Raw genomic sequence first — 13,788 nt, forward strand, 5'->3', positions numbered from 1 at the left:
TACAAAGGAACAAAAATCACACCAGCCTCCAATTCTCATCTGCAATAAAATTGTAAGAAGACGCTGGCACCAGGCATGCAGCTATCTGAGGGAAATCTATTTTTTGGTTCAAGAAAGGTTTCCAAGGGAGATGAATGAAGGGTAATAATCCACAGACAAGTTAGAGTAGACGTTTGAGGCAGAAAGAACATGCTGGACATCTCCAAACAAGAGCTGGCCTGGAGATGGTCCGTGTTGGGGGAGGCTGAAGCTGCAGTTGTGTCCCTGAGCTCCCAGGAAGCGAGGATGAGATGAGAAGCAGGCGGGGGCAGCATCAGGAGCGCAGGGCGAGGAGGCTCAGGGAGGAGCAGGAGACAGCAGTCGCTGAACCCGGAGGAAGACGGTGTCCAGAAGTCAGACCGCACATTTGAGGCTCACAATAGCAGCTGGTGTCTGTGGCTGGCAAGAGGGGAACAGGCAGGATGGTGGCCGTGATGGGCATCAGAGAAGACAGGCAGCAGACCAGGTCTGGGATAAGACCTGGGGAGACCTGCAGAATCCCAAGCACTTCCCCTCTCACGGCCATGTGAGTGTTGTGTGGGGGTGTCTGTGGGAAAGGACACATTCTCGTTACCCTAGGACATTGGCCTCAAGGCCCTGGCAAGCTGGGCAGGATGCCTGGGTCTCAAGGAGGGCCCAGGGTCCAGGTCTGCAGGTGTGAGGATGTGGGCGGCATACCCCTGCCGCATCTGGGGCCAGCTTTGGCAATGGGCGGTGATGGGTTTTCCACTGCGGCCCTGTGTGGCTTCAGTCTCCTTCTCAGGAGAAAGGTCAGCTGCAGGCACAAGGACAAGCCCATGGGAACACCTTTTCTCACAACCAGCAGTCCTAATCCCACCAGCCTCTCCTAGGTCCCACCAGACCTCCATCACTTCCACAACTCACGCCAGCCTCCTGTGGTTCCTCTGAGCCTCCCCAAAATCCCACCAGACCATGGTTTCCTCCAACCTGCCATGGCTCCAACCACCCTCCTAGGGCTCCCAGCAGACTCACAGGGTTCCCACCAGCTTTTGTTGATTCCCACTGGCCTCCCAGGATCCCAGCCAGCCTCCCAGGATCCCCACCGACCTCCCAGGATTCCCACCAACCTCCAGGATCCCCACCGGCCTCCCAGGATTCCCACCAACCTCCAGGATCCCCACCGGCCTCCCAGGATCCCCACCGGCCTCCCAGGATCCCCACCGGCCTCCCAGGATTCCCACCGGCCTCCAGGATCCCCACCAGCCTCTCAGGATTCCCACCAGCCTCCCAGGATTCCCACCAACCTCCAGGATCCCCACCAGCCTCTCAGGATCCCCACCAGCCTCTCAGGATTCCCACCAGCCTCCCAGGATCCCCACCGGCCTCCAGGATCCCCACCGGCCTCCCAGGATTCCCACCAACCTCCAGGATCCCCACCAGCCTCTCAGGATTCCCACCAACCTCCAGGATCCCCACCAGCCTCTCAGGATTCCCACCAACCTCCAGGATCCCCACCAGCCTCTCAGGATTCCCACCAGCCTCCCAGGATATCCTATCAGCTTCCCAAGATTCCCACTAGACTTATATGGTTCCTGCCAGCCTCCCGTGGTCCCATCAGCCTCCCAGGACTCCCACCATCCCCCCATGGTCCCACCAGCCTCCCAAGGCTCCCACCAGACTCCTAAGATTCCTGCCAGTCTCCTGTGGCTCCCTCCCCTTGGCTGCTTCCCAATTTCCCTTTGCAGATTGGCAGCCGAAGGCAGACATCACAGGAGAGGTCAGGGGCCAGGCAGGAAACAGCTCTCCTCATGGACCACCCAGCTGGCACAGAGCTCAGGACCAATTACTGTGTCCGCTCGGCTGGGTTTTTCCACCCTGTGTAGCCAACACTCCCAACCCTTCCTGGGGACCAGAGGTCACAGCTGAACCAATTAATTTGAACCAGTCCGTTCCACGCTTAATAACTCCCCAGCACAGAGCCCCTCTCAGTGTCAGTCGTCTGTCTTCATTGGGAAGCTGATGGATTGGCGATGCTTTACTGTATTTTATTTTATGTTTTCATCTGTCTTCTGCAGGGGTTGAGCTGGGGAGGGGAGCATTGGTTTCCCTGGGAGAATAATTAAAGATCTTTGGTTCTGAGCCAGATCTGACGAGACTAATGGTCCGAGTGAGCCAAGTCTCCACGAGCTGTATTAACCGGAGAGTGGAGGAAGCCGCTGCCGCCGCCACAGCCAGCCACCATGAGGGCACCGAGGGTGTGTGCACCCTGGAGGACTTCAGGCTCAGAGCCATTCATGGTCGGTGCGAAAGCTGAGGATGGCAGGTACCTTCTCTCGATGAGTCATAGTTTGCCTCTGCCAACAAGGACAAGGATGGACATTTACATACTTCCAATGTCGGCCCGAAGGATGAATGTGGAACACCGCCTCTGTGCTGACCCATCCGTAGGTGAGATGGGCAGAGGCTGCCACTGGTCACTCACGAGTTAATTCAAGAATTAGCAGCTGAGGGCCAGACCCATGCCAGAGCCAGCACAGTAGAGAACCCCGGCTCTCACTGTGGCAGCCCTCCAGGGTGCCCTCTCCTCCACCCGTCCGCCTGCCTGCGGAGATGCTGAGAGTGAGTGAAGCTGCCCCTGGGAAGGAGCCAGGACTCCTGTGGGGGCTGCATGTGGGTGCCCTGCCTTGGCCACTGCTCCTGGCCACTTGGGCTCTCTGCTAAGTGAAACGACACTTACGTACTTTTGGAATGACGCCCCCTGAGAGATGCTGCTGATCCAAGGGTAGCTCAGAAAACTGGTCATCCAAACCTGAAGTTTGTCTCCTAATTTGACATAATGGAACGAATAGAATAGAAAGAAGCCACACACATGGTCATGCCACATCTCAGTCCATGACAACTGCGGCGTTCCTCTCAGGGGCCATTTGAGTGCCATGCGGTACACAACTGAGTCATGTCCAAATATTGTTACAGAGAATTTTTTTCTACTTAGATCGACATACAGACCTCAGACTCAGGACTTGTCCTAAATTCTACCTTCTACGAAACCTTTAAGGTGATGAATTTATTTAAAATTCTAATTTAATTTCCTTATACAAATATGTACTTCTGCATATTTTTTGCATAAACGTGAGCACGTGCCTGCTTCTGGCACAGTCTTCTTTCTTCTGTGTGACTCTCCCAAGCACTCCCTTCGCCTCCTGACCCCAGAAGCGACCGCTTCCCTGCTCTAAATGGTGATTTATGCCGGGCTGTGTGCACAGCGCGCTGCAGCCATGCTGGCCTCCCCTCGTCTGATCTCGTCCGATGCTCCTGAGGGCCTGCTCGAAGGCAGGGCGGGACTTGAAGGCACACTTTGCAGCAGGAGCGGGGCTAGATGGGGGAAAACAGCTCCCCCGAGTCCACCAGCAGACCAGGGAAGGCTGGACAGAGTCCAGAGCCATAGGCTCCTTCAAGCCGTCTTCTAAAATAGACCGACAGAGAAGACTAGCGCTTAACACATTATGGGGCCCCTTGGGCAGCCTCCACGGAGCTTTGTGCAGAATTGCTCATCTCTCCAGCTGCAGCTATCTGAACATAGCATTAGACCAGATCCCAACCCCTGGCATGGTTGTGTGGATGGGGTGAGACGTAGTCTGCACAGCCAGTGGGGAATGCCCTGTGGGAAGCCCTCAGAACACCAAGGCTGCCTGCTCCCACGGCTTCTCTGTGCTGGGATACCAGGGTCAGAGCCCGCTGGCCTTGTGTGCTCATGACAAGATGCCCTGAACTTGTGAGGTCTTTAAGTGCTGTTTGGAAGGAAGAAAGACTTGGTTGCTTAGAGGATAAAGTGTTTGCACCTGTCCTGGGCTTTTCTTTCTGTTATTGTCCTGTCTACTCGGTTGTCCATCCATTGATTCGTGGATACACTGCTCCTTTGCTAGCTAGTTCTGCCTCCAAGCAAGAAGAGATGGTCAAATGGCTGGAATCCTGGATCCACTGCACTTACACCCTCATCCACCTACCCCAGCCTCCAGCAGCAAGGCCCAGCAGAGGGCCACTCCAGCAGGCGCCCAAGGGGTGCGTCTCACTGGGACTTTGACTCCAAGTGATGAATGGAGTCTGACCTTGTGAGAGCAGGTAGGGCCATGTGGAAATATTCAGGTCCCTTCCTCATCTGACAGAAGGATGCAATGAAGTCAGCCCTGTGGCCAACCCAGTACCCTCCCCCATGCACATGCCCCATCCTCAGCCTTTCTACATGGAGGATGAGGCAGCCTCTAGAATAGGAGCCAAGGGCAAATCTCTCCTTCAGGAGTGGGTGAGTTCCCCTAGAACTAGGAGAGGGCAGGGCCAGGCTTCCCTGGCTTTCCCTGGCAGGGCCAAGAGGGTAACCTCCCACAAGCAAGGCCCAGACCATCTCCCCATGCTCAGGCGCCTCAGATAGATGCCAGCCAAGGACAGGGAAGGCAGAGAGAATGTGCCCTGCAGGATACGAGTCACCCCCTGCGGCCCCGCCAGCACCCCACACGGCAGCTGGGCTGAGCTCACACAGGGGCAGCACTCGCCTGGATCAGCGGTATTGGCAGCCCAGGCCGGCCTGTTGGCAAGTTAGTGCTGGCTCTGGGCTGGGCTTTCTCTCACCCCCCAGGGTCTTGCAGAATTATAAGGCCAGAGGACCAGCTGCAAGACCTCAGGGCTCAGAAGTCCCACAGGCTCACTTCTGCCCAATTATATGGGTCAAAGCCAGCCCAGATGCAAGGGCTGGAGAAACAGATTTCACCTCCTGATGGGGAACTGGCTCCATCCCAGGGGAAAGGGCATATGAACTGGATGGGAAGCCCTAGGGGCATCTCGGAGCAAAAACCAAACAAACAACAACAACAAAAATCCCTTCTGTACAGCCAAACCTTGGTTCCTCAAAATGTCAACCTGGGCCAAGAGCAAAGGGCACCCATCCCCTGGACTTATTAGAAATCCAGACACCCAGGCCCCAACCCAGACCTGCTGCCTCTGAATCATCACGCGGGCGCCATGCCCGGGTGACCCCTGCGCACATTAAGACCTGACAGGTGCTGGCCTCAGCTAAGCCTCCATCCACTGACGGCCCCCACCTCCATGCTGCAGACCAGGGTTCCTCTTCCTGAGGCCAGGTGACCTTCAGGCTGCTGTGAAGATGGCAGGGACCGACTCGAACTTGCCACAGCCCCCACCCTGGGGCAGCCATGACAGGGCCCCAGGCCCGCTGCTCCTGTCCCTGCTGCCCTGCACCATGGCCTGGGCTAAGATCAAGGCTTAGCAGCGGACGTGGTGCAGGCACTGCCTTGGGTCCAGCCTGATTTCCCCTTGGCTGTCTGAGAAGGAAGAAGTCATGCCCCTCTCCCTCTGGAAAAGGCCCTTGGTCCCCTTTCACCAAACCAACCACATGTGAGAAGAGAAACTCCAGAGAGAAGCCATTTGGACCCAGAGCCTTTATCAAGTCGCTTGACACCTGTGAGTCCTTATCCTGGATGGCCTCACGCCCCTGTCAGCCGCTGGGGCCTGCCAGGGCCTCTGCCACACTGGAGTGCCAGGGGATGCCCACGCCCAGCTTCTCGGGGTGATTTGCAGTGGCCATCAGTGAGTTCAGCTCTGAACTTCGTCCTAATCACTTTCAGGCAGGAAGGCTCTCACCTGCTCCAGGGGGTCTCTGATGAAAGCATTCTGGGGAATAGGAGGCTACATCCATGGCCTCTCCCCCAGAAGCCCGGGGACAGTGCACAGTGAGTGGGAAAAGCCACCTCCCAAGGACCAGAGATGCTTGAAACATGGGTGTGTTCAGTCCCTGCAGCCTGGGGCCCACCCACTGCCCCGGCCCACATGGGTTACATCAGCATTCCTCAAGCGTTCGGGACAGGACCCTGCAAACGATGGCTCTCGGGCTGACCCAGACTGCAGCCTGTTTCCATAAGGTTTGGTTGGAACACAGGCATGCCCCTTCATTCTCATGCATTCTAAGTTTCTTTCACAAAACAGCAGAAAAGCTGAGACCATTTGGCCCACAAAACCTAAAATAGAGGACGATCCGGCCCTCTACAGAAAATGTTTCCCGACCTGTGAGTCAGATGGCATGGGTCACGCAGCCTCCCGGGACCACAGCGCGTCAGAACCCTTCCCCTTCCGATGCTCCTGTGGCCCTGCCTGGCTCCCTCTCACCTGTGCCCTCAGACAGAGCCAGCACTGCCCCCTCCATGGCTACTTCCTGCCCTGTCCTCACCATGGCTGGTGGGACATGGCACCACTGCTGCCCAGCCCATGCTGTGTGGGAGGGCGCTTAGCAGGCCCTTAACACAGGCCAGTGACAGGCATGGAAGGACGGATCCAGGGGGCTGTCATTGGGGTTGAGCAAAGGATCGAGGGTTGAGATTTGGGTCAGCAAATCCCCAGGATCTGGTGGGATGAACCTTTGGTGCAAGTCCTGCCATCTGTTGTCATGGAAACCTTGAAGGGGGGCCGTCGCCAGCTCCGCTGCCTTGCTGAGCACGGGAAAGACGGTTGTGTGCAGAGCCATGGAGCGTGGGCTCTGGAATTGCATGACCCGGCCTTGAATCCAAGGGGCCTGCTTTTAGCTGCTTGTGCACAGCCCAGGTTGTGCCTTTGTGAGACTCAGCCTCTCCGTGCTTTGGGGTCTTCATCTGTGAATGCTGCAACAATTCTCCTGTATCTAGGACTTCCAGGAGGGTTTGCAGTCCTAACGCATTTGTCAAGTATTAAGCAACAATCAGATATCAAGTCAATTGTAAATATTCCTGGAGGAAGCAGGAAAGTGAGTGACTAAGGAGCTGTGGACTCTTTGTGCTTAGGAGGGCACAGTAGCCTCCAATGCATTTGTATCAAAGCAGGCCTGGATGCACTGGACTGGCTAAAACAGCTGAGGCATGGAGCATTACGTGACTTTTCCCAGGTCACCTAACAGTTTAACAGCGGAGCTGGGATTTGAAATCCAGCTGTCTGGCTACTGGCTAGAGCTGTCCAAGAGAAATGTCAGTCACGTGTGTAATTTCGAATTTTCTAATAGCTGCATTTAAAAAGGTAAAAAGAAGCAGGTGAAATTGATTTTAATAAATTTTTTTTAACGTAGTATATCAAAAATAGTATTTCAACATTTGATCCACATAAACACTGTTGGAGGCATTTGATACTCTGTGTTCCATATTAATTCTTCAAAATAAGGCATGTGTTTTACACCACAGCATCTTCTAGTTAGGAACAGCCACCTGCCTGGCACCCAGCACCCAGCGTGGCTCAGGGCTGTCATGTGGGACAGGGCAGGCCCAGCTGGGAGGGTGATGAACACACGCGTGTGAGGCAGAGTGAGGGAATGGGCAGATGGATGCACAGACGAATAAGCAGAGTCATTTCCCATTTCCCACCTATCTCCCTGGCCCTCCCTGTCTAGCCTGGGCTCCCTTTGGTGGCATGGGTTCTCCCTAATTTGCCTTTGAGCCTCCGGAGTCTGTCCCAGGGGCTGGAGGCTAGTGGGTTCTCAGGACGTGTTTGTGAAGCAACACTGACAGAATCTCTCTCTCTCTCTTTATTTTTTTCTGAGACAGTTTTGCTCCTGTTGCCCATGCTGGAGTGCAATGGCACAATAGCTCACCACAACCTCTGCCTCCCAGGTTCAAGCGATTATCCTGCCTCAGCCTCCTGAGTAGCTGGGATTACAGGCATGCACCACCACGCCAGCTAATTTTTTGTATTTTTAGTAGAGATGGGCTTTCTCCACGTTGGTCAGGCTGGGCTCGAACTCCCGACCTCAGGTGATCTGCCCACCTCGGCCTCCCAAAGTGCTGGAATTACAGGCATGAGCCACTGCTCCCAGCCCCACTGATGGAATCTGTAGTGCTGACAGCCGCCTCAATCCAAGGGGTACCTTGGCCGTGACTACCCCAGAACCCATACCCCAGGGTCTCAGGAGTATAAGATGTGTGCTCTACTCCGATTCCTGGGTGCCATCATTGGCTCTAGGACAATCCATTAGAGCACGGCGCAGGCTGTCTGAAACAGATATGCATGTAACATTTAGATTCTTTCTCCAGAAGCCTACAGGTTCCACAATTCAATAAACATCAGAGCAAAGGTTATTTTAAACTCCGCAGTTAAAATCGACGTGGTGATATATTGGTCTGATGACTCCTTTTATGAAATTACCTCTGAAATGTTATGTTTTCATTCTGGGAAACTCATTCCAGCTTTGTTCTTCCTTGAACTTTATAACTTACCCTGCAAACTGCTGTGTACCTGGCCACGGTTCTGGAAGTTTCTCTAGGGCCTGTGATCCGAGCTGATGGGGCGGTGGTGGAGGAAGGCGTGGCTGACAGCATCGGAGAGCCTCGGGCTTCTGTATCAGCTGCTGTTCCTCGTCTGGGCTCACTGTGGGATGACACACGCCTGGCTTCCCTCTCGATAAGGCAGCCGAGCCCCCCACCCCCGCCATTCTTCCAGGGACTCAAACCTACCGCTCATCATCACATCCCACATGTCAGGTTTTCTCCCCAGAGGCGCTGAGGATCATGATGAAAACCACCGCGGGGCTTTTCACGAGCTGCACTGGAGCCGGCGCTGGAGAAGTCACAGATGTGCTGCGTGTGTGTCACCTGCGGGCTGCTAATTAGAGCGCCGCTGACAGCCCAGAGATGGGGAGCTGGAGAGGCTGGGAGCAGGCAAGAGCCCGGTGGGCTCCTGTGAGTGTAGGCCTGAGTGCCGCAGCGGAGCCAGCAACAGCTTGGAATCACCCAGCTTTGTGGATCTGCCCTCACCCCCTGCCGTCCTCGGTCCAGCCCAGCCCTCGCCTCCTGGGGGAACCCAGCCCAGCTCGTCCCACAGCCCTGGGGCCTGCATCACCCTGGATGGACTGGAGTGGGTCTGACCACTGTTCCCTGCAGTTGGTTCCCACTGAGGTCACAGGATGCAGTGGAGGCCTGCAGGCCGGGGGCTTCTCCCTGCTTTGCTAGTTGGCCACTGGCCACTGACTGTGACCTCACAGGCCTCTGGCTCCCTGAGCCTGGGGTCTCCTGAGCAATGTGAGGTAGTGACACTCTTAGGGCTCCAGGAAGCATGTGTCCTCTCTCAGCACACCTGCTGTGGCCCACGGGGCTCTGTTCTGAGCTCCTGGTCATCTTCCTGACCGGGACGAGCCCAAATATCCATGGTGGGGGGCTCTGCCGGAGCTCAGTCATGGGAGAAGGCGGTAGACCCGGATCAGTGTGTAGGACACCGGGTGAGCCTGGCTGAGCCTTCCGCCTCTCGGATCCCCAATGTTCCCAGGTCTCAAATCCAGCGTAAGTTCCCGGGAAGTCAGGGAACGTAAGGGGGAAAGCACTCAGCCTTGCAGGGCTTTGTCGCCTGGACGTGGATGGGATCAGCACACCTCGTGGGGCAGCAAAGGCGCCAGGCCTCCTCTCCAACAGCGTCCTTTGACTCAGGGGTCCTCACATTCTCTCTTGCTCCCCAACCCCCAGTATGCCCTCCTGTTTTCCATCCTATTATCTGCTCTCTCTTACCCAGGGATTTTCAGCCTCAGCACCACTGACATTTGGGACGGATCATTCTCCCTGCGGGGGCCGCCCCGTGCACTGCAGGCTGCTGAGCAGTGTCCTCGGCCTCCACCCACGAGAGGCCCGCCCCACCCACCTCTGACGCCACCACCCAAAGCCTCTGCAGACACTGCCCAGTGTCCCCGGGCGGCAGAACTGGCCTGTGGAGGACCAGTGGCCTGCCCCAGTGCTTACTGGGTGTGTAAATACTCTCTGAGCCCCTGTATGTGCCCGAACTTGCCTGAGGTCTAGTGTGGCTGTGGCCAGTGGTGACACTAGGTCTAGTGCGGCTGTGGCCAGTGGTGACACAGCAAACACGGGGCCTCAGCATGCACCAAACTGGGCCGGAACCCACCGCAGCCATGAGCTCTGTAACCCACACAGCAAACACGAGGCCTTACCGTGCGCCAAACTGGGCTGGAACCCACCTCAGCCATGAACTCTGGAACCCACACAGCAAACATCGGAGGGGAAACACTGTTACTCCTACTTTACAGGCGTAAAAACTGAAGTGCAGAGCATTTGGGTGCATCGGAATCTTAACTCTTCAGCGCTGCAGGCCTCACGTTCAGACATTCTGCTTCAGTAGGGCTGGAAGGAGCCCTGGGGAACCCCACTGCAGGGAACCCCACTGCAGGGAACCAGAAACCAACTGGAAGAGCTGGTGTCCTGCAGGCCCCAGAGCTCCTCAGAGCCTCAGACGGGGTTGGAGGGCCTTCCCCTGCTCCACCCTTCCCCTAATACTGGTTGTTCCTTTCATTCAATAGATGCTCAAATCTTACACAGTTTAAACAGACATTCCTAAGAGCATTGTATTTGCATGTAATTCGACTGTTTTCTTATAGTAGTTGTAAAAGGGGAAGGAAAATCTATTCCAGTTAATTGCAGGTTCGGTGGAACCGGAGTTAGAGGGCATCACCATTGAAACCAGCTTATTACCGACCGGAAAAGTGACAGGCCTGGGTCCACGGGCAGACGTGTTGGCAGAAGCCTTTGTCACGCCATGGCTGACATCTCCACATTGTTTTTCAGCTGGTAATTCCTTAAAGACGGAGACAATAGTCATTTAATATCGTTTGCTCAAATGAGCAGTTCCCCGAGCAAATAATAATAATAAAAAAATGTCCCTGAGAAGCCAATTAGACTTTGCAGCTTGTACCAAGCAACAGCCTTCTTAATAGACGCCCTTTTTACAAGCGCAGCTGTGTCACCCAGATGAAAAATCAGGCCCCCTTTTGCTGCTGATATGTAAATAAATGCAGGCGATCGCATATGTAATAGCCCTGTTCCATCAGCGGGGTTTAGAAACCCGATAGGAATACTTCAGATAAAGGGGCAATTTGTGGAAGGGATTTTCTAATGAGAATGAGGGATAGGAGAGGCCGTGAGAAGACAGGAGATCTTCAGGGTCAGGAAATGTGACCCAGACCAGGGGCAGAGCTCAGCCTCGTGCCGGGAGACAAAGACCTTGGCTGACTCCTCTATGTAAGGACGGCGGGGGTTCTCCTCGTGGGCTGCATCCCGCAAGCACAACAGCCATGGGGATTCTAATCTTGGGGTGCACATATTCCCTTTAGACACCGTGACCTCTGTGGATTTCTCCCCAGAAAAGTGCATATATGTGCACACCATTTTGTATATAGATCCAGGGTGCCTCAGGGATCCTGAGACTCACCCTTGGACCCTAGCTCAAGAACAAGAGCGTCTTTGGGGCTGGAGTCTCCACCAGGGTGGTTCTGCCCCCAGGGACATGTGGTGACGTCTGGAAGCATTTATGGTTGTGCAGCTGGAGGGAGGGGGCCCTGGCATCTCGTTGAGGGAGGCCAGGTGTGCAGCTCAGCATCCCACAGGGCACAGGACAGCCCCTATGCAAGGAAGGATCTGGCTCCAAGTGTCAATAGCATTGAGACAGAAACAGCCTGCTCTGTGTGATCTGCCCACAGCAGGGTCCCAGAGCACCCATCTAACCACCTTGCATCTACAGATGGGGAAACCGAGGTCTGGAGTGGAGAAGGGACTTGCCCAGACCCCAGGTCTTGGTGGTGGCAGAGGCAGCCCAGTGTCGAAGCCATGCTCCCAGCTGTCCCATACCTGCTACCCGGCTGAACTGTACCAGCCCCTCCTCAGCAGAGGTTCCTGGAGCCTCAGGCAACCTGCACGGGAGCTGTGAGGCCTCACTGGCCTCAGCTGTAAAGCAGGGGAAACAGTTCCAGTGATTCCAGACCCACCACCGAATGCCAAGCCAGCTTTCAGCTGGGGCTTTGCCAGGGTTTCCTGACACAGAGAAAGAACAAGCCAGTGATTCCCTTCTGACTCGGCAATGGAGCCAGGTCACAGGCAGAGTGAGGGCCAGACTGCGGCTGGAGCACGTAGGGCCAGGTCACCTTGGGCCACCAAGGAAGGCTCTACCAAGAATGGTCATTCCCGAGGGCACCGGAGAACTGGAGGGGAGGCCTAGGGAGGAGGGGAGGAGGGGGAGGCCTAGGGAGGCAGGGAGGAGGGGGAGGCCTGAGGAGGAAGTGAGGAGGGGGAGGCCTAGGGAAGCAGGGAGGAGGAGGAGGCCTAGGGTAGATGGCTAGACCTGAGGGTGGGAGGCTTGGGGGTGTCATGAGGAAGGCTTCAGTGGGGGTGGAGGTAGATTGGTTTGCAGGGCACTGCCATCCGTGGCTGAGCCTCCATCTCCGTCACCCCCTGCAGGGAGAGTTGGTTGGATGGCTCCGTGTGGGCGGGGACAGCCTCTGGGCGGGATGCTCCATGGCCACGGAACTCTGTGCTGGTGGGCAGGCTCTGGCTCTGCGTGCGGAGCCGCCTTCCCTGCTCACCCTTGGCCTTCCTTGCAGTCAGCTGACAGCCGTGCCTAGCAGCAGGGTCCTGGGATCTGGGGGCCACAACCTACCTGGAACCGACAAGGTCTATGCCTGGCTCGCCATCCACAGAGCCCCACAGAGAGAGTGCTCTCAGACACCCCTCACCGCCCAGGCTGGGAGTCACATGCCCCTCACCACCCAGGAGGGGAGCTCCCAGGCCAGCTTTTCCCCCTCCCCCGTCCCTGTCCCCAACCTCACCCCTCCCCTGCTGACCTCTCCAGAACCACAGAAGGGGTGCATGGGCCTCCCCTCCCAGATCCTAACCTAGCAGTGCCCCCTGTCCAGGGAGCCCCAGTCCTAACGGGGAGCGGGTGTTCCCCTACCCTAGCCCTCTGTCTCTCACCGTGGCTCCCGGTCAGCTCTGGTCTGTTCTCCCCTCTCCCGCACTGGGTTCTCTAGGATGAAAGTCATTGCACTCTTAAGAATTCCAAGAATGCGGTCGCCACTGCAGAAACAATCAAATCTCCTTTCCCTCTGGCCCTGTCAAGGTCACCAACGGTGATGAAGCAGCACCTAGCTTGTGGTATTACTTCCTTCAACCTCAGACAAATGTAGGGAAATATATACACGTGTGTGTGTGCGTGTGTGTGTGTGTGTATATAATTTATATCTATAATTTTTGCTGTTTTTCTTTTTTAACCAAAATGGCATTCCGCTGCCTCTGCTCCCTGAGACCCCATCACGCCATCACGTAATAACCTGTGGTGGCCATCGTTCCAGGTTAGCGCCACTGAGCCTCATCCATTTTCATCACGGCAGAATAGTTCAGCTGCCAGGTCCTGCTGCCTCTGCACCCCGCTCTGGGGGACTCCTGAGGCTGGGAGGTGCTGGGCCTGATTCAGCTCAGTCACCCCAACAATGCACACAGATGTGTGCACATGTGTACACACAGGCATGTACACACGTAAGCACATCCTGCCCATTCTGGGGTCGAATGAGTCATGAATGGACAGTGACCTTTGGGGTACTGAGATGCCACCCCGGCCCACAGGCCCTCACCTTTTCTCCAGTCACACGTGAGCGTCCTGTGCCCAGCAGAGAGTTCTGAGCCACGGAGCCTGCGTGGTGAGGGAAGACACTGAACCTGGGGGCCCCCAGGCTGAGTAGGGCATTTGCCCCTCTGCGAACCTGGCTCTGTGCATTCCCCAGCCTGGGCTGCCTTGCACAGGGCTACAGATCAGGCAGCTGAAGCAACAGAGAATTCTTCCTGTCCTGGAACGCAGAGCCCCCAGAGCAAGGCGTCAGCAGGGCGGCCCCCTCCCGAGGACTCTCTCCTTGGCATGTAGATGGCCGTGTGCTCCCTGTGTCCTCACGAAGTCGTCCGTTTGTGTGTGTCTGTGTCCCAATCTCCTATAATAATGACCCCA

At 56.0% G+C, this 13,788-nt stretch overlaps 1 long non-coding RNA gene across 1 annotated transcript; it reads right to left on the reverse strand.

Annotated features, from left to right (window-relative positions):
* Positions 1 to 7,070: 7,070 nt before the first annotated feature.
* Positions 7,071 to 12,815, reverse strand: LOC106999973 (uncharacterized). The gene is made up of 4 exons (XR_013396981.1): positions 11,646 to 12,815; positions 8,478 to 10,596; positions 8,241 to 8,391; positions 7,071 to 8,016 (listed from the first exon to the last, which is right to left on the reverse strand). It is a non-coding gene; the product is annotated as an uncharacterized LOC106999973 (long non-coding RNA).
* Positions 12,816 to 13,788: the final 973 nt, after the last annotated feature.

Source organism: Macaca mulatta, chromosome 8 (assembly GCF_049350105.2).
Source record: "Macaca mulatta isolate MMU2019108-1 chromosome 8, T2T-MMU8v2.0, whole genome shotgun sequence".
In the NCBI taxonomy this organism is placed as follows: Eukaryota; Metazoa; Chordata; class Mammalia; order Primates; family Cercopithecidae; genus Macaca; species Macaca mulatta.